We start from the raw sequence: 24,113 nt of genomic DNA on the forward strand, positions 1-24,113 counted from the left end.
GGAGGGGAGGGAGTGCCACAGTGTGCTATAATAGATCTAACAGAGGACAAGGAAGGCCTAGATTTAACTCCAGTCTCTGACACATGATCCACAGGACCTCAAGTGACTTGACTTCCCTCAGCCTCCGTTTTTTCCTCTGTAAAATAGGAATAATAATTACTTGGCTCCCAGAGTTGTTGGGAAGAAAGTGCTTTGCAAACTTTAAAGCAGTATAGAAAGAGAGATATTATGCTTATTACACAACTCATCACATTTTGCCTGTTTCCTGCGCCAAGTCTGAACTTGGAGAGTTTCTGAGAAGTTCGAATGGCAGCTTAGAATGAGTTCAGCCAGGGTTCATGCCCTTCCTAATGCCCGGAATGCCCTTCTCTCCTCCCTGAACCCCCATCACAGCCCATTGTAACCCCACCTTTCTTTCAGTCTGCTTTAAAGGTCACCTCCTCCAGGAAGCCTTTCCTAGCACCACAGCACCTCCCCCTTCCATTTTGGGAAAAGACCTTTCTTCTTCATTGGACATAGAATATCATTTGATTCACACCCCTTTTTGGTGAGCAGCTCATGTTCAAGTCTGTATTATAATTATTAATGTTTATGCTATTCTCATCCTCTCCCCAAATCATTCTCTGATGCCTCACTGTGGTATAAGGGTGACCCTGGATTCTCTAAAGCTGTGCCAGCCAAGTACAAGCTCTGTGAGGGCCTATCAAGCTGGAAAGACTTTGAGGATGAGTCTGACGACAGATTGTGCATCTGCAGCCAGGGGAGCAGCCTAGAGGAGTGTGAGGAGGCGCCCCGCCAGAAGGTTGGCCACTGGGAGATGCATTCTTTGTTAGCTCCATCAGCTAATAAAATCATCTACTGAGCTATGGTGGATTTGGGAGCTGGGGGAGAGGTAAATCAGCATCTGTGAAAGGAGCCCCCATACCCGTGCCTTCCCTCTGAGACCTGGGAAGGACCTTAAAAACGGAGAGGCCTCCCACTGCATCAGGGCCTTCTGGCCACTGGACCCAGATGGCTGACAGAGAGAGTCAGGCTGGTGACTTTGCACAGCCTTAAATTAAATTGCACAGCCTCACTTAAATCCAATTTACTTGAAAGTCAAAACATCATCTTCCCAATGTCATGATCCTCTTCAAGAACAAAGGACAAACAACTTCCAATCTGTCATATATATATATTTCATATATATCACATGCATATGGAGATCTTGTGTATCATAATTTGTATATAGTTGTTTACATGTTATCTTCCCCCCTCTGGACTGTAAGCTCCTTGAGGGCAAGAAATGTCTTTTGCCTTTCTTTTTAAACACCCCCCATACACATATATACACACACACACACACACACACACACACACACACTCAGTTTAGCACAGTGCAGATATATGGTAGGCCTTTAATAAGTTCTTGCTAACTTGACAAACACACATAGTTTTTGAAAATCTGAACTCATATTTTCTCTTGAGACAAGAAGTTCCATGGGGGTGGTGCAGGGGTCTATGTTTTCAACAAGTTTCTCAAGGAATGATAGAAATGGAAGGGACCTTAGAGATTAGCTAATCTAACTTGCTCATTTTACAAAGGAGGAAAGTGAAGTCTATAAGGCTTGGATTTGCCAGAGATCACGAATCTAGTGAGGGTCGGAAGCCAGGACTAAAACCCAAATCTTTAGACTCTGAGTCTGAAGACATCTGCTATTAGATTGTAAACTCCTTGAGGGCAGGGGCTATCTTTTGCTTTTTTTTTTATTCCTAGGGCTTAGGAGACTCACTAGAACATAGTAGGTGCTTAATAAATATTGACTGATTGCTTCCTATTTATTTTTTCATCTCTACCATCTCTCTGCCTACCTCAGCCCATGGCTGTGCTCTGCAACGAGGTTTTGGGGGAGTTTGTGGGGAAGGTGGTTGGGTCTATGATTCCATACGTATAGGAAATGCCATTGGCCAATGCAGATGGACCCTCCTGTACCACGTAGTCTTAGAGAACTGCCTGGGGGCCCTGAGTATGTGTATGTAACAAATGTCACGGAAGCTGAATTTAACTCTTACTAGTAGTCTGACTCACTACCCACTTAAGCACACTGTCTTTGACTCTGTACGTAATCAACACTTAGATTTGTAGAACTTGTATTTAAATTAATTGTTCCTATGTTTCAGTTTCCTTACAAAGCCTGATCAAATTCGATCCACAACAGATAACTCCCTGTTGTCCCATTAGGTCCTAGCCATCTTCTGTCTTTTAAGGAATCCATTCTTCAGTATTTCAAGGCACCAAGAATTTTTTTTCCCATGTGGGTGCCTCTTCAACCAATACCCACAAATTCTCCTCACAAAAAAAGACAGAAAGAGAGAGCTTCATTCCGTGGTGGCTAAACTTCTGGTGATGAGACTAACTACTTAGGCTGGCCCTTGGCTGACAGATAGCCCATTCCTGGACTATATTCACAGCCTCTCCTGCTTGGCAGGGTCTGCTAGACCCTCATGCTCTGCTGGCACAGCTGTGGAAAACCCACAGGTATCTCTACAACATCCACAGGGACAGAAGGATGGAGAATAACAACACCCACAAAAGTCAAAACAGCATCAGTTCTCATAAACAGACCTTAAGTCAGAGGAATTGGGTTCAAATTCCAGTTCTGATTCCAGTTACTAATTATATGACCTTGGGTAAGTACACTACTTTTCTGGGCCTCAGTGTCCTCAACTCTAAAAGAAAGAGGTTAGACTTGATGGACTATAATGTCCCTTCCAGCTCTTAAAAGTATAAGCTTTTTGGTTTTTGAATAACTGTGGTTCTTAAAAATCTATTAACAATGTTTCATGGGGGGAAAAATATGAAAAATTCTGGTGAGTGCTTGGCCTCTTTTAAAGGCTTTGGTCTGGAATGGATGGAAGACAAATGGATAGTGGTGGTCATGCCAGGCCACAGAAAACAGAGCCATATCAGATGAAACAACAAAGGTCGCCAAAATTGAGTGGAAACATATGTTCAAATCGAATTAGCCATTAGGTGCGATCTTCTTTCTGCTGTTGATTCTATCTGTATGAAATCTAAGCCTCCCATTATCACCGAGCAGGAGAAACAAGTGTCCGACCTGTAAGATGACAAGCCGGGTTAAGCTGCGTCTCATTCACTAGGTAACATGACACATTGCTCATACTGCTTGAGAAGACAGGAGAAATGATGCTTAGGATTTCTCTTGTGGCTAGCTTTGGAAACAAGACTCAAAATGGCGCATTCCTTATCAGTTTGGGCCTAGCCCATGGCGGGGGCGGGGGGGGGGCAGGGGAAAGGGGAAGAAAGGGACTCATCTTGACATTTTTGGCCTTTAGTTAATAAAGGACATGGGCGCAGACTTCCCCACAGCCATGGGATTTTGCCAGGTGGAGAATTAGGTGCAAATGTCACCCCCTTTTTCATACTACCTGAGTTTTCCTCCTTTGGGGAAGGTGCTATGTTTCTAAGTCTAATGGAGCTGATGGTCTGCTCTCCTCCCTTCTCGGCTGTTTCTAGACACTCCTCGTGAGGCTCTCTGTTTGATATGGAGATGGATTTTCAAAGGCAATGTTTTTTTAAATGATCTCTTTTTGTTCAGTGTATTCAAGAAGAATGGCAGGCCCCAGAAGGGAATGGAGTGGTGATGCGTAGAAACCCTTTCTAATACAAAAAGTACTGTACAGGGGATGAGACTCATATATTCAAAAGTCTGGGCTCTAATTCTGGCACTGCCTCTAACTCATCACTGGACTGGGAATAAGGAACACCTGAGTTTGAATCTGGCTTCAGATACTTACTAATAGATGTTGCGGTTCAGTTGTGTCTAACTCTGATCCTTTGTGACCCCATTTGGTGTTTAATTGGCAAAGACATGGGTGTGGTTTGCCATTTTCTTCTCCAGTACATTTAACAGATGAGGAAACTGAGGTAACTTGCCCAGGGTCACACAGCTAGTAAGCGTCTGAGGCCAGATTTGAACTCACAAAGATGCATCTTCCTGACTTCAGGCCCAGCACTCAATCCACGTACCACCTAGCTGCCCTTACTAATGTATAACCCTGGGCAAATCACTTAACTATAAACATCAGTTTCCTCATCTTTAAAATGGGAATAAAAATAACACCATCTCTAAGAAAAATAATGTCATTGCTGTGAGGATTGAATTACCTGGCCACTCGGCCTCAGTTTCCTTCTCTGTAAAATGAAGACATTCTATCTGTATCTCTTCAACATTCTATGTTCCAGGATCCCTTTTACCTCTGATATTTCTAAGTTCTAAGGGTCCTCCAGGCTCTAACACTAAATTCCATGATGCCAATTAGAAGAAAATGCAGATCAAAACTAAATGCCAGGAAATTAAAATGATCAAGCATGGTCCTAAATAAAGAAAACAAGAAAGCACCTCCCCATTGCTTCTCTGTAGAGGTGGGGGTCCATAGGTATGGAACAATGCAAATAGCATCAGAGTTTTCTGATATGTTGGTTAGTTTGGTTGAACTATTTTTTTCTTTGATTATTGTCTCAGAGGGGAATAAGGGAAGACTACACTGGGAGATGGAGGTGATGTGAAAACAAGAGATTTCAAAAAAAAATTACAGAAGACATAGAATGCAAAAAAAAAAAATTAAAGGGCATATTCTTGCCTCTCCAAACCACTCCCTGTTACTAAGAAACTAAGCTTCAAACAAACCATTGCATATGGCACATCCAGCCCCAGAAACAGCAATGAATAGCCCAGAAAGGTCAACAGGTTTGAGTCTGTACAGATAATAACCTGCATAAAACTTTGTCATTTCTAACCTCATTACAGGGAATGAGAAGGACTTTACAAATGTGTTCCTGTTTTGAAAACAAAGAGCAAAGAAAGCACAAGGGTGACCTGAGTAGCACAGAGAGCCAGGGCATAGCACAGAGACCATAATTCTCCATTTTGGAATCAATAACAGAGGCAGGCGACAACCTCCTCCATGTTCCCTCTTCCTTATTTAATGGGCTGCCTCATGAAAAAGGGATTTAACTTGTTCTCCTTGGCCCTGGGAGGGGGGAGAGGGAAGGGAGGGGACAGAACTGAAAAAAAAAATGACTTGAAGTAATCAGATTTAGGTTTGTTAAAAGAAAATCTTCCCAACAATCAGCTCTGCCCAAAAGTAACATGCGGGCTCCCCATCACATTGTATCTTTAAGCAGAAACTGATAATCTGTCAAAGATTCTGTAAGGTGGGATTCTCATTTAGGTCTGGATTGGACCAGCTGACCCTTGTCATCCCTTTCAACTCGGGGACACCACGCATACTTTTTTTGGATTTTTGTTTATTGAGCTCAGAGGACTGTGGCCACTTCGGCACTAGGGTAGGGCTAAAATCTGAAGAGTAGAGAAGCTGGAAACAGGTCTGTAGTCAAATCACTAAATGACCTCATGACATATAGAGACATATCAACAGGCTTTTAAGAAGGACAAATGTTCCAAGAGAACTAGTCTGAGTCAGTTCTAAGGTTCTGACGTATATTCCCCCTTAATTCTTACTCTACAAAAGTAAATGGTAACTTGGACAACTTGGTATGATGGAAAAAACAACTGACGTGTTAGCAGACCAGAGTTCAAATCCCAGCTGGGACACTTAGGAGATACATGACCCTGGACAAGTCATTTAATCTCATTGGGTTAATATGAGGAAGAGTGTTTTGTATGCCTTAAAGTGCTACATAAATGTGAGTTATTTTATTATTATTACTCAAGGTTAATAATGCAACTAAGTGGGGGTGGCAGAGCAGTGCCTGGAAAGGAGAAGAAAACCCTCCTCAAACCTGCCTCCCTGTATGCATATATGGGAGAGAGAAAGTAATCTATTTTCCATAGCATGGAAAATAAAGCTAGAGGTTTCATTTCCAAAACTGAGTCATGGACTTCTCATGAAAGGAGGGAGTGGAACTCCCACTGAAATATATTTTCCACAGGAAAAAAATCTTGCATTTATATCACACTTTTCCTCCAAACACTGTGCCAAGTGTTTTCATAAATCTCATTTGTCTTTGCAACATTCCTACAAAGGAGTGAAGGTCAGAGATCATTTTCCCTGTCTTTTGTAAACTAGGACACCGAGACAAAGCAGTGACAGAACAGGTTGGGCCATAAATTTAGAGCTGGAAGGGTTCTTATAGACCATTGAGTCCAATTCCTTCATTTAACAGTTGAGAAACTGAGGTCCAGCATATGATTCTGTCCATCCGTCCGTCCACTGTTTCTCCACATGCGTTTGGGGTATCAACAACGTGGATTTCTGAACATTCTCCATTTTAGACTAGGAGGATGAAGATAGTAGAGAGAAGTGAGAGTGGATGGCTCAGGTTGGCACATGCCCACAGGTGGGATATTAGTGCTTGTTGTTATTCATCCTTCATCTTCTCCTCCAAGACTGTTAGTTTTGTGATGGTAAACTGGACCATCTTTTGTCTCAATTCTTACCTAGTCCTTAGTCACTGGGTTGTCTCAGACAAACTAAGACCTGGGAAAAATCTTAATTCAGAAAGGCCAAGGTCACCCACTGCATCCTGAACCAAGTCCAGTTGTCCATTAATGAGTTAGGGGGATGTCTGCTCCAAGCGTGTGAAGAGTTCCCCCTGGCAGAATGGGTAGATGAAAATTTTGTTCCAACAGCCTTAAAGGGCCCTCACCAGTTATCCAGACTTTTGTCTTGCCACTGGACTTCAGTGACTCTGGAAGAGTGAGAGAAGTTGATGACTTTGTGGAACTCTGCCTCATTTAAACCCAATTCACAAGCAAGTCAACACATCACCCTCATGATGCCATTGGTCCTCTTTGAGAATGAAAGACTGAAAAACACCACCAACCCTATCACCACTAGAGTGGGTAGAGACAGCAAAAGGATACCATGCGTGTAAGATGCCCGCCAGGTGTGTTCCAGAAAGTGCAGTTATTTATAATACTACCGCAGGGCCCTAGGTAACCAGAAGTTGCAAAAAGTTGCAAAAAAGTCACTGATCTGCCTTAGTATAGAGTTTCTTCACTGGGAACAAGTCAAGAAGATTTGAGTTCAAATCCTGCCTCATATACTCTGGGCCAGTCATTTTAGCTGTCAGACTCAGTTGTTTGATCAGTTAAATGGAAATAATAATAGCCCTTGTTTCTGGGGGTTCTTCTAAAGATCAAATAAGATAATATGTAAAATGCTTTGTAAACCTTATAGTGTTATGTAAATGTTAGTTGTCTATCATTATTTTTAGTATTGTTACTTAACAAACATTTTTTATGGAGAACTTAGTATGTGTCGGTACCATTGTACATACCAAGCAAACGCAAGCAAACAGCCCCACTCCCCAGGAGCTCACAGTATTATTATACCAGTAAAAGTACAGGTGTGGACAAAACCAAAAAACCTTATATCATTAGAGTACTTTAAAGTTTATCAAATACTTTTCCCTACAACCACCCTCTAAGGCAAATAAGTATTGCAGGTATTGGCCCCATGAGACAGATGAGGAAACTGAGATTAAGTTGATCCATGATTTGCCAGTGGTTACATAGTAAACATCAGAGCTATGATTCTAATCCAAGTCTCTTAATTCCATGACTTTCACCCCTCCCCACCCCCCACCAATGACTGAGTAATAACAACTTGTATTTCTTTTTTTTTCTTCTTCTTTCTTTTTGCTTTTTGGAGGGGGGAAGGTAGGGTAATTGGGGTTGATTTGCCCAAGATCACACAACTAGTTTTTTTTGTGTTGAGTGTCTGAGGTTGGATTTGAACTCAGGTCCTTCTGACTCCAGGGCTGGTGCTCTATTCATTGCACCATCACAACTCATATTTCTAATGAGCTTTACAATTTATAAAGATTTGACTCACAGGGGAGGCTAGGTGGCACAGTGACTAAAGCACCGGCCCTGGAGTCAGGAGGACCTGAGTTCAGATTCAGCCTCAGACACTTAACACAAAAACTAGCTGTGTGACCTTGGGCAAGTCACTTAACCCCAATTGCCCTCCAAAAAAAAATATTTGACTCACCACAACTCTGTCAGGATGGGAGTGCTAATATTTTTATTCCCATTTTAGAGATAGGGAAACTGAATTTCAAAGAGGCCAAGTAAGCCGCCCAAGAACACCTGACTCCTGACTCCAAGTCCTTCTGCTTCACACTGAGAAAAGCAGGATGAAACATTGCATCAGACTATTTTGGTGACAATCTCTTTCAACTTTAAAGTCAATATCTGCTGGGTTTATTGGAGTTAATTACCCAGAAGTCCCTTCCAGTTCTATGATTCCATCCTCTTATGTACTGCCCCTAAACCAAAGCAGACATAAGATCTGACTTGTATCAATCTCTGAGAAATAACAGAGAAATCTCTAGTGGATTAGCACAGACTCCAACTGGCATACCAGCAGGGGTAGCAAATTAAAAAAATATATATTCAAAAATGTGATGATCAGGAAATTACTTCTGAGATGAGCTTTCCTGCTAATGACTGTGAGAAAGGATTGTTAGCATGGGGAAATGAAAATGATACATTATAATTTGACATTTTCCATGCAAATGAAAAAGTACTAGCAATATCTGCCACTTAAACCAAAGGAGCATCCTACCTGCAATAGAGGAGAAACATATTCCTGGGCACATCCTGAAATTAGACCTTTACTCAGGATTTGCTATGGACAGTAAAGCAAATTGGATACCTGAGCCCAATATCAGCATTACAGATCACGTTGTCTCTGAGAAGAGATCTTTCTTTTACTCTCTCCTTTCTTACCTCAGTAGGAGATAGTGCCGTCCTTCTTCCGGGCATTCTCACCATTCCCAGAGATCAGTAGGACATGCTTCTTGCCTTCTTTCTCTTCAAGCTGCCAAGTCATTTTTATCCTACAGCATCTCATATCTATTGTGTACAATGGCACCTTGGTTTAGGGCCTTTTCACTGCTAATGCAGTGATCTAACTGCTCTCTCTCTCTCTCTCTCTCTCTCTCTCTCTCTATAAGATAAGTTCCCTAAGGTACAGGGGCTTGACCATGTCACTCCTCTGCTCAAAAGCCACCTTCGATAACTTCCTGTTGCCTCTTATATAAAATATAAACTCAACTTGGCACTTAATGCCCTTTCCAGTCTGATTCCAACCTACCCTTCCAGCTTTATTTCACATTATTCCTTTCATACACTCTATGTTCTTGCCAAACTGGATTACTAAGTATACCACTCCAACCTTACCATGGCAGGATTGTACATTTTCCTTCTCTGTCTTTAGTTCAAGTATTCTTTTTTTTTCCTCATTTTTAAATGGCATTTTATTTTTTCCAATTACATGTAAAGATAATTTTTAACATTCATTTTTTTTAAAAAGAATTCAAGCTCCAATTTTTTCTCCTTCTGTCTCTCCCCTCCCTTCTCCCTAAGACAGTAAGCAATTTGATATAGGTTATATATGTGCAATCATATAAAACATATTTCCATATTAGTCATGTTGTGAAAGAAGAAACGGAACAAAAGGAACAAACTATACCAAAAAAAGTAAAAATAGTCTGCTTCGATCTGCATTCAGACTCCATAGTTCTTTATCTGCATGCAGATAGCATTTTCCATCATGAGCCTTTTGGGATTGTCTTAGATCCTTGCATTGTTGAGAAGAGCTAAGTCTATCATTATTGTAGATCAAGTGTTCTTGACCTGGGTCCATAGATTTTTTTGTGTAGATATTCTGGTGATCATATTTCAATAAACTTGGTTTCATTTATAATTCTGTATATATATATATATATATTATATATAATTATATATAATATAATTATTATATTATAATCATAATATAATAATATAAATTCTTTATAATTTACATGCAATGTAAAACATGCATAAAACAAGGCATCTATAGGCATCACCAGACTGCCAAATGGTTCCAGGACACAAAATCGTTAAGACTCTCTCATCTTCATTAATACGTCAGCTCAAGTGGCACCCCGCTCTAAGTCACCTTCTCTGATTATCTCAGCTAAAAGTGTTCCTCCTTTTTTTCAGATATTTCTAGAGCATCCTGCCTGGACCTTTGCTTTCCCTTCCTATCTTATATGATAATTATCTGAGCAGAAAGTCCTTTCTGCTGCCAGGCTCTCATCCCTGGGTAGAATACATGCTCTTTTGGGGAAGGAGCCAAAGTTTTTTCTCCCTGCATCACCAGTATCAAATACAGGGCCTTGTAAATTGTAGGCATTTAATAAATATTTTCTGATCTGAATTCAAAATTAAAACTTGAAAATATTCAACAGGGCATGTATCTTGTCTCCAGAACATTAGAAACTATGATAAAAACATGCCAGTGGAAGCTGGCATTAAAGAAGGACCTTCTAATACAAGAACACAGTGAAACCTTAGCTTCAAGCCTGTTCTGTCCTCCAATATATACAGGCCATCTGGGAAGAGCTATATAATTCATAGCATCTAGAAAAGGGAGGCTTCTTAGAGGTCATTTAATCCAATAACACCATTCCCTCCCTTCCCTTTTATTTATAGTTTAAGAAAAGTGAGGTCCAAGACAGACTAAGTATATTCCTCAAGGGTGAACACTTAGGTAGATAAGTTGTGGAGGTCGGATTCAAACCCAGGACCCCTTACTCCAAATCCAGGGTTCTTTCCTTATATCAAAGGACCTCTCTCTTGACTTCAAAAACGGCTCCCATTGATATAGTGCACTACAAATTTCAAAGCATTAATCTGGCTAAAATTTATTAGGAACCTATCCTGTCCAGGAATTGTAGAGTTATATTATGATCCTCCTTTTACAAATGAACACATTCAGAGTAGTGATTTGTCCAAAGCTCCATAACTAGTAATGAGAAGAATCTAGGCTTGAACTCTGGTCTCCTGACTAACTCTGATACCCCTCTACTACTTTACAATGCCACAGAGAGCTTTGTCTATATGAACACCTGAAGTCTAGTAACCCAAATGGAAAGGCTAAAGGTAAAGAGTGGTTGAATTCTCTCTGATGCAAGCTGTGTGACCTTAGTCAATCTCCTCTTCCCTGGTCCGAGTTTTCTCATCTGTTAAAACAAAGGGACTGCACTAAGTGACCACTAGGGTCTCTTCACGTCCTAGATATATGGGAAGTATGCCACAGCACATAGAGTACTAAATTTGGAGTTGAGGAGAGCTGAGTTCAAATCCTGCCTCAAATACAAGCTATATGACCCTGGGTCAATTACTTAACCTCACTGAGTCTCAGTTTCTTCATCTGAAAAATGAGGACTGTTGTGAAAGTCAATCGACAGCATATACATATAACACACTTTGCAAACCTTGGAAGTGCTATATGTCAACTATTAACACCATTGTCAGTATCCTCCATTTGCTTTTCCCCAACCTCCCCAAGAGAATTTGTCATTATTTTTTGACAAGGAAGTAATGACTAGTCCTTTAAAAACCAAGTGTCTTTGAATATAGTTTCTTTATATAATATAAAGTTGGTCTCCCTGCTTATACTCTCTTCTTTCTAAAGTGCCCAACACTTTTCAGGGGTTTCTTACAAGCGAAAGGGTCATACACTGGTTTGACTTTACCTGTGTAGCCTTCAATAAATCACACTGGCTCTTTGAGAGAACATAGCGGTGGGTTTGCTGGTTTTAGCTCTCTTACCTTTCCCCCTCCCCTCTCTCCTTCTCAGGCTGAAAGCCCAAATATCCATCTTGTTGTGGGAGATTGCAGTCATTCAGCCCAAATATTCACTAAGTGGTACTAGCACCCAAGTCACATCAGCCCTGGACACTCATTCTCACCTGTCACTCTGTCTGAAATACCAACCTTGAAAGATGCACTTTGGATCCTTCCCGGTCTCAAATCCCAGCTGACAAAGTCATTAAAATGTCTGTCCCTAAAGTCGGCAGCAATAATTGCTCTTCCAGTTGTCCTCAGAATCCATTTGGGGGCAGCCATTGCTGATATGCTGAAGTCAGCAGCTGCCACATCTGGGGCAGCCCTGGTTTCTCCTCCAGGTGACCTTGAGAACAAATAACTTTACCTCATCTTCTCCCAGAGTGGAGAGTTCCATGAGGCAGCCAACTTCCAGGAGGCTCTGGGAATTGCATTAGTGAGTGTCAGGAGAGGGAGAAAAGTGAGGTCACTGTCAGTCTAGGGCATTAGAACCTGAGACCTGAGACCACTGGGCCTTCACCTCCCTGGGCCTCAGTTTCTTAAGGGCTGAGACCACTTCTCAGCTCTGCTACTTCCTATGGGTATAACAAGTCACTTAAGATTCTAGGATCCTAGCTTCAGGCATGAAAGGCGCCACCTACTCCTACCCTTTCATTTCACAAATGAGAAAACTGAGGCCTAGAGAGGTTAAATCACTTAGAGGTCCTCTACCACAAAATCCAGCATGCCTTCCACTCTATGCCACTGCCTACCCTTAACCGTTGAGTCTCAGTTTCCTTCTCTGTGAAATAGAATCTTTTAAAATAATACTTCTATTCCTTGCCTTCCAAGGTACTAAGAAGAATTTGTAAAGGAGACCTCATTGAGCCTGCCCATTCTTCATGGCTCCTTAGCAAATCATTCTGAGGCGTTGGTGGTTAGAAAGAAGGATCATTTGGGTTTGGCATTCTTTGTACCTCATTCTCTATAATCCAGTTTTCCTCAGCATCAAGACATCAACTTTCATTACTGGCCCTGGGTGAGGGCAAGACTTCTTTTCTATCCTGGGGCTGGCCACACTTGAAGTAGAGATTAACAGAATTCCCTATCAAGAATAAGAATGACAGGGTGGCTAGGTAGCACAGTGAATAGAGCACAGGGTCTGGAGTCAGAAGGACCTGAGTTCAAATCCAGCCTCAGACACTTAACATTTACTATCTGTGTGACCTTGGGCAAGTCACTTAACCCCAATTTCCCTGCCTTCTCCCTCCAAAAAGCAAAAAAAAAAAAATAAGAATGACAACTGCCCACCTTTCTTTAGTGCTCTTCATTTACAATGTGCTTTCCTTAAGTCAGCCCTAAGAAAGAAGCATTATCAGGAGAAGAAATGGAAGTTCAGAAAGGGAACATGGAATTGATTATGACCCATAGCTAGCAAAAGGCCAAATGGTTATTCCAACCTGGGTCTTGTGATGCTCCAGAATACCTAGTGCAGACTAAAGTAAATCACCTGGGAATTCCTCTTAGCCTGAGAGACGGTTGGCCTGGCTTAGTAAAAGGAGCACTGTATTTGGAGTAAGAACTGGAACTGAAATCCTGGTTCTCCTAATCACTAGTTGTGTGGCCTTGGACAAGTCACCTCCTTTCTCTGAAAGGTTTGGAGTAGAAGGCCTCTGAACAAAACCTAACTAGGGTGGGATAATGGGTCTGTCACCTAAGACACAAAAATTTACAAGGGACTGATGGCACTTTTTTGTTGTTCAGTTGTTTCCAGAGACCATGCTCTCACCATGATGCTATCCTGGATTGCTCTGGTCATTTGAGGACATGCCTGAGATCAGGCATCCTGCACATGAAGTAGTCTCCTTCAAGTAAATAGCTCATGCTTGAGGCCATACACTAAACTTTCCTTCTGGGGTGCTAGGAGTCGATCAATCCTAGTTCCTCTTGTTGGGGTGGGGCTTGCTGGTTTTTAAGATAAAATTCACTCCATTACTATGATAAATCTAGTCCAATTCAAGCTTTTCCCCACTGCTTTTGTCATGATGTCATCATTTGGCACTTATATGTCTTTCCAACCTGGATCTTTTCTAAACTTATCATACTTTGCTCACTTTCTGACATTTTATGGCTAAACCAAACTGTCCTTCTTCCTGTTCCTCCTCACAGATGACATTTCATCACATCCTCCTTGCCTTTGTATGGGCTGTCTGCCCTGCCTGGAATGCACTCCCTCTTCCTCAGAATTCTTAGCTTCTAGTCAAGTATTACCTCAAGCAGTCAGATGGCTCTGGAAGAGAAAGGCTGGTGACCTTGCACAGCCCTCCCTCACTCAAAGTCAACTGCAAATCATGTCATCATTTTCCTGATGCTATGGTCCTCTTAGAAAACAAAGGACAAAGGGGCAGCCAGGTGGCTCAGCGAGTAAGAGCACCGGCTCCAGTGTTGGGATGACTTGGAGATCGAATCCCAGGCTCAGACACTCAGCACCACACCCAGAAATAACTGGCCGTGTAACCTTGAGCAAGTTACTTAACCCCGATTGCTCAAAAAAAAAAAAAAAAGGACAAAAGGGGGCAGAGCCAAAATGGCAGAGTAAAAACAGGACCTCCATGTGGCTCTGGCTTCCATCACTTCTAATACATGTAAAAAATGACTCTAAACAAACTTTAGAGCTACAGAACCCACACAGTGACAGAGAGAAACAAACCTTCCACTGAAGGCAGCCCAGCAGGCCAACAGGAAAGGTCTATCGCAGCATGCTGGGAGACAAGTGCAGTCCTGCATGAACCGTGTGGTTCCGGTCCCAGGGCACCCCAATCAGTGACCACTGGAGCAGACTTCAGGTGAGTGAATCACCAGCAGCTGTAGCGGCTTCCAGACTTCTCAACCCATAAACTCCAAAAAGAAAGTAAAAGGTCAGTGTGGAACTCTGTTGGAATGGGGGAGGGGAAGGAAACGGAAGAGGGCAGTCTGGCCCCTGCCCCCAGGGCAAGAAGTGGCAGAGGCATGGCAGATTTGCAGCTGCTGCCACGTGGCTGCCTCAGGAGCTCCTGGCCTGCAGATTGTAGGGGGTCCAGCAACCATTCAGAGGATAAGCGCTCTTGCTTTAACCTGCTTGGATATGGATTTTGGTCTTGGGTGGTAGTGCTGGGGTGTGTGGCCAGTGTGCCAGAAATTGTGGGGGCTGCAGAGAGGGGTCCCTCCTAATAGCTCCAGCAGCTGCAAAAACCCCAGCCATTTGGGACACAGCTCTCTGTAATCTGGAAGCAGAGTTCTACCATGGCAAAGAGCTCAAAAGTCAAGTAATTGGTTGGCAATATGAGCAAGCAGAGAAAGCACAAATGGACCATAGAATACTTTTTTGGGGACAAAAAGGATAAAAGCATGGAATGGAAGGAAGACAACGAAGTCAGAACTCTTGCATCAAAAGCTTCCAAGAAAAATATGAATTGGTTACAAGCCATGGAAGAGCTCAAGAAGGATTTTGGAAATGAAGGACAAACACAACCTGTGACCAGACCAAGCTGCCTGAATGGAGACCCAGCTAGTTGGGTAACTTCATTCATCTTCTCCCTACCCTTCTCCTCTCCAAAGAAAAGCAACTTTTGTTGGTCAGAAGCTGCCCTACTTAACTTGGGGTTTACTGATTAGATTCCTTCCTTCCTTCCTTCCTTCCTTCCTCCCTCCCTCCCTTCCTCCCTCCCTTCCTTCCTTCCTTCCTTCCTCCCTCCCTCCCTTCCTCCCTTCCTCCCTCCCTTCCTCCCTCCCTTCCTTCCTCCCTTCCTTCCTAAAACCCAGTTCACTCTGAAGCTCATAGATTGGACCACAATAGGTCCCTGCCCAAGCTCCACTTCATGGCTGTAGTTTGGGCCCTTCTGGCTTAGAGTGAATGTCAATGGTAACTGTTTCTCTTTGGAACAGCAAGCCTAAGGATCTTCCCCTCCCAACTTGATTTTTTTTTCTTTTTTCTAATTAAAGGAGCCATCCCTTGACTCACTTCTTAAAGAGGCCTATTCACTGAATGGGTGTCACCTCACTCTAAGTGAGTACCTGAAAAGCCCTTAGCCTAAAAGGGCCAGGGTCTCCCATCGCAGCCTGGGTCATCTCCAGTCTTCCTGATGAATGTCAGGTCACTGGCTCCAGATGGCTCTGGAGGAGAACGTGAGGCTGGTGGCCTTGCACAGCCTCCCTCACTCAAATCAAAGTCAACTGCAAGTCACGTCATGTCCCTGATGTCACCATCCTCTTCAAAAACAAAGGACAAACAAAACAACAACCTCAAGCATCAGGCTTCTCTTGACCTTACCAGTGACGAGTGATCCCTCCCTGAAATTACCTCCTTTGTACTTAGCCTTGTACCTGTAGTCTCCCTTTGGGGATGTAAGCTACTTATAGACGGGACATTTCATTTCTGTCTTTATGTCTAGCACATAGTAGGCATTTAATACATGTTTACTGATTAGTTGGAATGCATGATACCAACAAGTCTTCATTCTATAGCACTTTAAGGATGACATGCTTTCCTCAACAACCCTGTGAGGGAGACGGTGCAAATGTTATTGTCCTGATTTTCATTGTTATTGTTGTTCAGTTTTTTCAGTCATATCCAACTCTCCATGACCCCATTTGGGGGTTTCTTGGCAAAGATACAGGAGTGGTTTGCCATCTCCTTCTTCAGCTCACTTTACAGATGAGGAAACTGAGGCAAACAGGCTTAAGTGACTTGCCCTAGGTCACACAGTTAAGTGTCTAAGGCCGGATTTTAATTCACAAAGAAGAGTCTTCCTGACTCCCAGTCTGGCACTCTATCTACTGTACTACCTAGTTGCCCATGCCTATTTTACAGATGAGGAAATCAAGGCTCAGAGGAGTTAGGGACTTGGTTACTTAGTAAGCATTAGGCATATTAGAGACCATATAACCAAATATCCTATTTTATATACAGCAGGGGTCTACACTGGCCCAGGGAAAGGGGGCAGCAGTCCTAGAGTCTACTCTGCATACTTACAGATGAGGAAACTGAGGTCTAGAGAGAAACAACTCATAGTAATAGCTATTTGTAGAATCATCTGAAGTTTTCCAAATGCTTTACATCTATTACGTCAAATGATCCAATTTGACTTTACAGTCACCTGACAACTCAGTCACAGAGCCCGGGACCAAGGCTGGAAGCCAGATCTCTGGACTCCCAGTCTAGCGGTCCTTCCATGACACTATGCTGCTTCCTGTGACCAGCTCAACCTGTAGCTGTCATCCTTCCTTCTTGCCTGCCTCTCTCAGTTCCCTCCCTCCCTCTTACTCCAATTTAGAGCCTTCGAGAAGCAGAAAGCAGAACAAATTGGCAATGTTGTGCACCCTTTGAAGCCATGATTTTCAGTGGCTTCCCCACCCCCACCCCACCTTCAGTTTAATTTATAACCGTATTAAGGCTTTTGCTCCCCACACATTCCTGCCTTGGGCTGGCTATCTCCACTCCATGAGGGCTATAGGATCTCCTGGTTATTACTGTCCATTAACACTTCAGACATTCTTTAGTCTCATTTATTAGCAGCCCTGAAGCATGGTTCAGAGATCATAGGATTTGGAGTTCCAAAGGATCTTGGAGACCAAGCTATTCCAACTCTATCTTTTGGCAAAAGAGATAATGAAGGCCCAAAGAGGGAAAGGGACTTGCCCAAGGTCACACAGACTCACGCCTTCTGATTCCAAATCTGGTGTTCTTTCCACAACACCATCCCCAGGACCCTTTTTGTTCTCAGTCCTATGTCAAGAATGCCCCCCCCCCCGAAGCTAGGGGGCGCAGTGAGTAAAGCTCCAGCCCTGGAGTCAGGAGGACCAGAGTTTGGTTCTGGCCTCAGACACTTAACACCCACATAAAAAAACTAGCCGTGTAACCTTGGGCAAGTTACTTAACCCCAGTTGCCCTCCAAAAGGCAAAAAAACAAAAGGATGCCCCCCCACCAAGTTGCCCATTTTAGTATGTCAAACCCTACTTAAAGATGGTGAACATGCATTTATTAAGCATCAGCTGTGTGCCAGGCACTGTGGTACAAAGCAAGGCAAAGCAGCTCTCCTCCAAACAGGAATTCTCCAAGACTGAGGCTTCTAGCTTCTGACCTTTTGTTTACCATCCCTCCTGCCCCCTTCCAAGGCTGGGATGTCTGTCCCACCTGCCAAAATTCAGTCCAACTTTCAGGGTCCTGCTCAAAAGCTACCTCAACCACAGGGATAGAATCATAGGATTTAGAACTGGATAGGGTCATAGAGATTGTGTAGGCCAACACCCTTATTTTACAGCGGCAGAAACTAAGGCCCAGAAAGGTTCAATGACTTGCCCAAGGTCAGCCAATTTAATTCAATAAACATTTAATATATAATGCCCTCTACATTTAGAAGGCATTGTATATTAAATTATAATACCTATAGATAATCATAATACCATCTATATTTAGAACACAGCTAGGCACTGGGGTTGCCAAGACAACAATGAAAACTAGCCTCCACCTTGGAGGAGTTTCCATTCTACTGGGGTAACTCAAAGTACCCAGATAAGTAAATGCAAAGGACATTAAAGGGGAGAGCACTAATGGGGGGGTGGAAGGGATGTAGAAAACAAGAAAGTTTTCATGTAGGAAATGGCACCTAAGTGAGCCTTGAAGACAGCTAAAGAGACATGGTGAAGGAGAGTTTTCCATGGGGAAATCTAATAATAAAAAAAAAAAGAAAGAAAAGCCTAGAGGTGAAATATGGGGATATGTGTAGGGAAAGCAGGGTGGTCACTTTGGCTGCCATGCAGAATAGATGAGGCTGGTCAGGCGATAAAGGCAATACAAATGTTATCACTAGCCCCTTAGCAGAGCCCTTTGGTCCAGTTCTCTTTCCCCCCTGCTCTCTTCATCTCCCCGCTCCCTCTTTCTTCATCCCTCCCTCCCTCCCTCCTTCCCTCCCCTCTTCCCCCTCTGAATTATTAAAGTATCTTGTTCATACTTTTATGTCCCCTGAAATATTATATTTCTATCATCTCCTTAACTATAGCGCAAACTCTTTGAGGCCAGGACCCAATTTCTAGCAATGCCGCTTCTCTATTTGGTGCCACTCTGCAATTCAGCATAGGGTTTACGAGCGACATAACTAGGGATGCAATGAGCTAATTAGAAGAGAGAATGCCAGAGCTGGAAAGGAATAGCAAGCATCTTTTAAATGCGTGCCATGTGCCAAGAACTATGCTAAGCAATTTACAAAGAGTATCTCATTTGATCCTCACAACATCTCTGCAGGGCACATGTTCTATTATCCCCACTTTACAGTTGAGGAAACTGAGGCAAACCAAGGTTATGTGACTTACCCAAGGTCATACAGCTACTAAGTTTCTGAGGTTGGACTTGAGCTCAGGTGTCCCTGACTCCAGGCCCAACACTCTATCCACATTCTTATCCAAACCCCTTATTTTACAAATGGGGAAAACTGAAGCCCAGAGAAGGGAAGACATTCATGCAAGGTGATATAGAGAATTAGAAGCAAAACCAAGACTCAAAACCAGGTTTCCTGATAGTCCATCCAGTGTTCTTTCCACTACACAAGCCATCTCAATGACTGTCTTAATTCTTAGCTAAAGGACACATCAATCAACACAGCAGTGAAAAGAGCAAGTTAAGTCGAGTTACAAGACCTGGCTTTGAATCTCAGTTCTTTTACTTAGCAACTATGTGACCTTGGACAAGTCATTTCCTCCTCTGTAAAATGTACTGGTTGAACAAAGGAATTCCAAAAGTCTCTTACACTAACATGCTATTTCCTCTGAATCGAAAGATCCCTATCTCCAGCCCCATTTAACACTCCTCCCCTTGTCTTGCAAAGCCCTACTGTTCTATTCAGACAGCAGCATGTAATCAGATTCTGACACCTGATCTATGCTTCCACACAGCTGGAAAGCTTCCAGGTCCCTTCAGGTTAAGCAGTTGTACTTGGTGTTCATTGTCTAGTCCTGACGGACAATCAATGAACAAATTATATTGCAAGTGGGAAGCCTTATTTTGGAAGCATCTTTGCTTCCTTCACCACCCAAAGAAAAAATGTATAATTCAGAAGAAAGGCAGAAATGAGCATCCTCTCTGAGGGGAGGGTCAAGAGTCTCCATGCTTCTGATCATGTCTGAAAAGGGCCCTGCAAACTGGAATAAGAAAGAGGATATTTGAGAGAAATCAATCAAATAGCAAATTTATTTTTTTTATTTTATTTTGATCACAAATCAAATTTATTAAGTACCTACTATGTACTGGTTACCACACTAAGTGCTAGGGATATAAAGAGAGGCAAAGGGGGGGGAGGAAGAGAAAAAGACAGGGAGGAAGAGAGAGAAAAAGACAGGGAGGAAGGGAGAGAGAAAGACAGGGAGGAAGGGAGAGAAAAAGACAGGGAGGAAGGGAGAGACAAAGACAGGGAGGAAGGGAGAGAGAAAGACAGGGAGGAAGGGAGAGGAAAAGACAGGGAGGAAGGGAGAGAAAAAGACAGGGAGGAAGGGAGAGAGAAAGACAGGGAGGAAGGGAGAGAGAAAGACAGGGAGGAAGGGAGAGAGAAAGACAGGGAGGAAGGGAGAGAAAAAGACAGGGAGGAAGGGAGAGAAAAAGACAGGGAGTCAGGGGTTGGTAGAAGAAAGGGACAGAGGGAAAGAGAGGAGGAAAGAAAGAGGCAGACGGGGAGATAAAAAGGGGACAGAAAGGGAGAGGAAGACAGAGGGAGGGGAAAAGGAGGGGGACAGAGAAGGGGATGGAAAGAGAGGAGGAGGAAGGAGGGAGGGAGAGAGAGAGAAAGGGAGAAAGACAGAGAGACAAAGAGAGGGAGAGGGGGGAAGAAATAAGTAAAGAGTGGGTAGAGGGAGAGACAAAGGCAGGGCAGAGGGGAAGAGGGAGGGGAACAGAGGGGAAGGGACAGGAAGAAGAAGAGACAGAGGTGGGGTACATAAGGCAGGACAGAAAGCAAGGAGGAGGAGGAGGGGGAAGGAAGGAGAGGGACAGAAAATAAGAGAATGAGGAAGAGACTTCTAGGCCTAGGGAGGCCAGTCAGTGAAAATGCTGAGTCGTGTGGGAGGAAGCGTGTCACTGGATCACAAAATACATGGAGGGGATTAAGGTAGAAAGGTAGGAAGGGGCCAGGTTGTGGAGAGCTTTAAAAGCTTTGATATTTGAGTCTAGAATGGATAGAGAGCCATTGGAGCTTATTAAATGGGGGACTGACATGGTGACACGGAACAGAAGACAGGCTAAGAGCGGATAAGTGAGCTGTCCAGGGTCTCATAGCTTGTGTCTGACACAGGATTCAGATCCCATGAACTCGGACTTTCCTGACTCCAGCTCCATTACTCCATCCATCATGCCACTGAGGTGCTTGAATCTTAAGAGCCTACTCTGTGCTGGCCATAAGAGATACAAAGACAATACACCCCCTGCTTTCAAGGGGCTTACATTCTCCTGAGGCATAGGATATATACTAAATGATGTCATAAAAGCTGGGGAAATACGTCCCCTGGGAGGTGAGAGGGGATCATTAAGGTGGATTTTATCCTTGGTTGCCAACTAAGGCAAATATAATTTTCCTAGTGGGGAGAAAGTCACTCCTTCAGATAACTTAAATTAGTGAGCATGATACTTCAGAAGAAGGCTCTGGTCTAAATCACACGAGTCAGCCAGGGAGGTCATATTGTCTGTTTGCATTAAATGACCGAGTAGCCAAATTGTCTGTTTTGAAAGACTTTGCACATGTTCACTTGTGTGTTTGTGCATGAGCATGCACTCATGCACACACGTGTGTACACACACACAACTGATCCTTAGAGAAATTAATTAGAACTTCTGAAATCCCAAATTTCCTTCAAAACATCTCACAAACTACCCCCTTCATGAGGCCTTCCCTGACCCCTAGCTGCCAGTGACCCCCCCTTCAAAATTGCCTTGTACTTATTTTGTACATATAAATGTATGTACTTATTTCAGACATATAAACATATGTCCAAAATATGTCCTGCTATTTTAGGCAAACATTTTGATTGCTATTTTGCTGCTGTCCTTGGAAAGCATTTCTATCTCCATGGTGACATGGATATATATGTGTGCATATATGTACATTTATATGGGCATATATGTACATAGACGTGTAAATACATGTAACCCTATTTCAAAGTCACCATGGAGATGGACATTTTTTTCCAAAAATTCCACCAGTCATTTCCATCATGGAACTGAGGGCACTGGAAATCCTTTATAAGAATCTTGAGGAAGAAGGGAAGTGAAAACAAGGTCAAGAGATAGAGAGCTGGGGTCATCCTCCATCTTAACATCATGTAGACTCTGGTGAGTCACAATACTTACATTCATCTACTCTTCCCGACATACTCTGAAAGGTCCTCTTTAGAGCTACCACTCCTAAAGGAGCAGGCAGGGGCAATTCAGTGCCTAGGGAAGTTTCAGACTGAGGGATGATTGGATGGAGATGACTCCATCTTTCCTTCCCTGCCTCAGAGTTGGGAAGGTCGATTTCCCTTTAACTGAACTAGACCTCCACATTCACTGTACCCTACTTCCCATGAAGGGGATGGAGCAGAGGAAGTTTGCCTTGCTCCAGTAGCCAGAAGTGCCCTCTATGGCTGGTGGAATATAGAAGCTGGTATACCAGCCAGCCTCCCCTCCCTTGCTTCTGTTGTGTTTATATAGATGGCTTTCTGTGCAAAAGAAATTAGCAGACGTTGACCTTTCCCTTGTGTTTTGTGAAAGCCACAGTGTCTGAGGTTGGAAAACCAAGCACCAAGTTCTGGATAAAAGTAAAATTCCCATCGCTGGGGTTGTAAAGTATGAATCATCTCGCTCCTAGGGTGGAAGACATAACCCAGGTGTGCAATAATGCTACAATTCTCCTTAGCAGAATCAGGGTGACAAGCAGGAGGAGTAAATAGCAAGGAGAGATTATCAAGAAACTAGCAAGGATATTTCCTCTAAACTAGTAGATGAGGTATGTTGTGTGAGAGAAGAGCCTTTCATCATATTCTTTCTCAGGGGTATACCCAAGTTCTCTTCGTCTTACTTCCTGCATTTACAGCAAATAGTAAACATTTATTAAGCACCTATTATGTGCCCAGCACTATGTTTCAGCACTGGGGATACAAAGAAAGGGAAAAGGCAGTCCCTGCCCTCAAGGAGCTTACAATCTAATAACACTTATAGGGACATGTTCTCCATACAAGCCACAATAGGGAACCTTCCCCTTAACTAACACAGTTGTGAGGGAGGCAAGCCCTCTATATTTCTTTGTTGCATAGTGAGCCTGCTGCTTAGAACTCATTTTTTTTCCTTCATTTCTGCTGCCTGCTTCTGTTACTTTAAGCCTTATTTTGCACAGGAAGTTTATATTGATTTCAATATAAATTTGTCCCTGAATTAAGTTTTCATTTCTGTTGAAGCTGTTTGAAAAGAGTGGCTTTCCTTGTACTTTTCAATGAGATATTTGTATTAAGCCTTTTCTTTGTTTCATTTTTCCCTACTTTGCTTATTTTCTCTCAAAAAAAAAAAAAGAAATTCTACTCTACAAATTGCATTTCATTTTGCTTTTGATTTTCCCACAGAGCTTCTAGAATGTAAACTTCTTGAGGGAAAGGACTATTTTTATTTTTATCTTTGTATTCTTATTGATTAGCCAACAACAATACATCCCAGGCCAAGCCCCACTTGGTCATTTTTTGGGTCCTGATTGACTCAGCGTGAATGTAAATAGCAATTCTTTCTGTTTTAGCCAGAAACCCTAAGGGTCTTCTTCCCATCCCACCCCCAGCCCCCACCAATTTTTTTAACTAAGTAAAAAAGGCCATTCTCTGCCTCATTTCTTACCTAGCCTTAATCACTGATTGGTGTTGTCTCAGTCAAACTGAGACCTGTTAAAGACCCAGCTTGAAAAGGCCAAGGTTCCCCACTCCATCCAGGGCCATCTCCAGTTGTCCTGACCTATATCTTGCCACTGGGCCCAAATGACTCCCAAAGAGAAAAGGAGGCTGGTGACTTTGCACAGCCCTCCCTCACTTAAATCCAACTCACCTGCATGTCATGGCATCACCTCCCTGATGTCATGGTCCTCTTCAAAAACAAAAGACAAACACTAACAGCTTGGAATGGAGGAGGTGATTAATAAATGACTGAAGAAGTCAATCATTGTGATGGAATTACAAAATGCTTCATATGCATTCATTAAGTGCCTACTATCTGTCAGACACCATGCTAAATTCAGGGAAAACAAAAAAAAAAGCAGAAAAAAACAGTCCCTGCTCTGGAAGACAACACTGAAAGAATTAAGTATGTACAAGACACACACAGGGTAAATTAGAGATGTCTCTAAGGAAAGAGAGGAGGGCCAGCAAGGAAAAGGCCTTTTCTAGAAGGTGGGGCTTGAAATGAGTTTTGAAGAGTCAAGATAAAGAGAATTCTGTGGACAATCAAAATACAA

At 42.9% G+C, this 24,113-nt stretch overlaps 1 pseudogene; it reads left to right on the forward strand.

Moving 5' to 3' along the window:
- The window catches only part of LOC138149334 (deoxyhypusine hydroxylase pseudogene), a 29,542-nt pseudogene that overhangs the window by 1,582 nt on the left and 3,847 nt on the right, over positions 1 to 24,113 (forward strand).

Source organism: Petaurus breviceps, unplaced genomic scaffold, assembly GCF_028583685.1.
Source record: "Petaurus breviceps papuanus isolate PSGF00001 unplaced genomic scaffold, PetGlider_PUasm1.0 90847, whole genome shotgun sequence".
Classification (NCBI taxonomy): Eukaryota; Metazoa; Chordata; class Mammalia; order Diprotodontia; family Petauridae; genus Petaurus; species Petaurus breviceps.